This window comes from Neofelis nebulosa, chromosome 1 (genome assembly GCF_028018385.1).
Source record: "Neofelis nebulosa isolate mNeoNeb1 chromosome 1, mNeoNeb1.pri, whole genome shotgun sequence".
NCBI lineage: Eukaryota > Metazoa > Chordata > Mammalia > Carnivora > Felidae > Neofelis > Neofelis nebulosa.
Genome location: NC_080782.1, coordinates 54,413,514 through 54,416,934, shown reverse-complemented (window position 1 = coordinate 54,416,934; position 3,421 = coordinate 54,413,514).

Here is a 3,421-nt window from a genome sequence, read left to right as displayed (position 1 = left end):
TCTTTAGATTTTGCAAGACCTTCCTGTCATTGAAGGCAATCTGATCAGTTACTCTCATGTGGGACTGCCAGTGTACATGTTGGTCTTTTCTGGGTCACAGTACATTTTTATAATGAAATTAAGACTGAATGGGTCAGAGTCCGTTGAAAATAAAAGTAGATTAAAAGATTGAGTTGTAACAGAACAGAATATTCCTAGTCACTAAAATAATCATACTTCTCCTTTAATTCAACTTTAATTCAACTTTAGCTTTAACTTAATAAGTTCAATTCACTTTCTGATGGTTTTTATTCTTCAGCATATCTTCAAATGACAAAGGTGGTATAGGTTGAAATCAATTGAACCTTGCAGAGCTGGGTTTAGAATAATAAAGTTGCTGTAAAAGGCAGCAATGGGTTAGCTAAGGATCGTTCATGAAGTAAAGCAGCAGGTTGGAGGGGTGATTTCTACCAGTAACTAACAGATACGGAGCATTTACTCTATAGTAAATACCTTGATAAGTGTTATTCAAGTATACACATGTATTTTGTCAGTTAATCCACAGAACAATCTATGATATTATTCTCATTTTACTAATGAGAAGCTGAGGTTCATGGAGGTTAAATTGCTTACAGTCAAACAGCTAGTAATTAATTACTGGCTCTTACATTCAAAGTTCATGCTGTAACCACTATCTGTTGGACTGCCTTGGGGAATTTAAATTTCTTAGCCACCTAAAAAAATGGAATTCATTGATTTTTAATTCTCCAGTTAGGTCATTGCCAGCCATCTATTTTTACATTATTTAGCGCTTTGTACTTTTCAAAATATTTCCACATTTGGTCTTTTTCTCTCCATCTCTTTCTATCTTTCTCTGTGTGTGTGTCTGTCTGTGTCTTTGCATCTCTCTCTCTCTTTTTTTTTTTTTTTTTGGCTAGAAGCTATTTGTTTGTTTGGTTTTGATGATTGAAAAGACCAGTGCGTAATTGCTCTCTGGAATGAATGGATAAATGGACACTTCTCAGGTCTCTTTTCTCTTGACTGTAAATTGGTTGAAATGAGACAGCATTACTTTATTAATAAAAATTTGTGGTAATTGGGACAGGAACTAGCCTATGTTAAAATGAAAAAATACCTTTTGATATGCAAATGATTTTTTCTTAGGAAAATTAATCATCTACATTTGCTTTCAGGAGAATATTTAAATGACATTAGGCAGTGTTCAAGGCCCTTGAAGGCCTTTGCATACTTAGTTCTAAAAGCATGCCATTAAACAACTGAATAGGTCCTCAATGAGCATTTGGTTTGAATACTTCAGTTTGCAGATCTGAAAACTGAAGCACAGAAAGCTGACTTCTGCAAGGTCATAGTTAAAAAGGCGCTGAGTGAGGGGCACCTGGGTGGCTCAGTTGCTTAAGATTCTGACCTCAGTTTAGGTCATGATCTCTCGCGGTTCATGATTTCAAGCCCTGGATTGGTTCTGTGCTGACTGCTCCAAGTCTGGAACCCGCTTCACATTCTGTGTCTCCCTGTGGCTCTCTGCCCTTCCCCCACTTGCACTTCATCTCTGTCTCTGTCTCTCTCTTTCTCAAAAATAAATAAACATAAAAGGGGGGGTGCTGAGTGAGATTTGAACCCAGATCTGCTGCTTTCTTGTCTAGAGATCATGCCTCCAAATTACATGGACATAAAATACTGGCAAATCCATATACAGTTGACCTTTGAACAACACAGGTTTGAACTGCATGGGTCCACTTATATGCAGATTTTTTCAATACAGTACAGTATTATAAATGTACTTTTTCTTTCTTATGATTTTCTTAATAACATTTTCTTTCCTCTATCTTACTTTTTGGTAAGAATAAAGTATACAGTACATATAACATACAAAGTGTGTGCTATTGTCTGTTGATGTTACAGGAATGCTTCCAGCCAACAGGTTATTAGTAGTCAAGTTTTGGGGGAGTCAGAAGTTATATGTGGATTTTCAACTGTGTGTGTGGGGTCAGCACCCCTAATCCCTGAATTATTCTACAAAGTAGCTGAATTGAATTATTTCACCTAATTCTAAAAATTACTGTTGTATTTCTCTTATCTCTATAATACAGAACTTTCCCTTATTTGCATGGTACTCTGTCCTTGTTTTAGTTGACAATGTGGGGATTTAGGTTACTGCCTCTACTGCCTTTACCCTATGCTGCTATGGCTATTACTATTACTACTATTAAAATTACCTTTATTGAGTGCCTACTGTGTACTAGGCACTATGATGAATATATGTTTATCAGTCAGGTCAGTCAGGAAAACAGATACCATTGTGTAATTTTGAGAAGAAAGGAATTTAATACAGGGGATTGGGTGCTTATAAAATCATTAAATCAGCTCAAAGAGTGAATGAAGATGAAGAAAAGCTGTCATTAACTTTTTTTTTTTTTCTCAACATTTTTAATTTATTTTTGGGACAGAGAGAGACAGAGCATGAACGGGGGAGGGGCAGAGAGAGAGGGAGACACAGAATCGGAAACAGGCTCCAGGCTCTGAGCCATCAGCCCAGAGCCTGACGCGGGGCTTGAACTCACGGACCGCGAGATCGTGACCTGGCTGAAGTCGGACGCTTAACCGACTGCGCCACCCAGGCGCCCCATGTCATTAACTTTCTATTTGCTATAGATTTTTAGAGGATCAGGAAGTTGCTGCTTTTGCCATGTTAGGAAAACACAGAAAACTTGTAGTGTGAAGAAGGTAAGTAACTCAGGGCAAAATACCCAGAGGCCATTGCAAAACTTCATGTCTGCCAAAGCTCACATGATTGCTTATTGGTGCCAGAGGGAAGAGTCATAAGCTTCTGGCTGTCTTCTGTCTTGGAAAACTCCCCCAAATTGGTAAAACCTAAATTATACCTAGAATCATTTGGCCGTTGATAAAACAGTCTGAGAAAGGTAGTTCCTAAGCTTCTAGTTTCTGCTATAAAGGGGCGAAAAGGCTGCCAAATCTCTACAGCCAACATACAGCAGGGTTTTTAATGTGTCTATTAATCCTACAAGAATGACAGATGAGGAAACCTGAAAACTTAGACATTTTAAGGAACTTATATAAGCAGCTTCTGGATTGTATAATAGGCTGGCTGACACATGTTTAGTAAAACACAGATGCTCCCTGAAAGATAAAAAATCATGAAATTATTTTTATTTGATATTTCAAACAGATGTATTTAGGTAGTACTCATGGGACACACACTAGGGACTTATATATAATATACATAGTATGTATATATATTATATGTATATATATATATTATATGTATATATATTTATATGTTTAGTATATACATTTTTTAACTTCCAATCTATAAAAATGGTGAGGTGATTGTGAGAAGAGCGTGGGAAGTACACCAGGGACTTTAATATATATATTATATATTTACTTATAATTGTTAAAAATA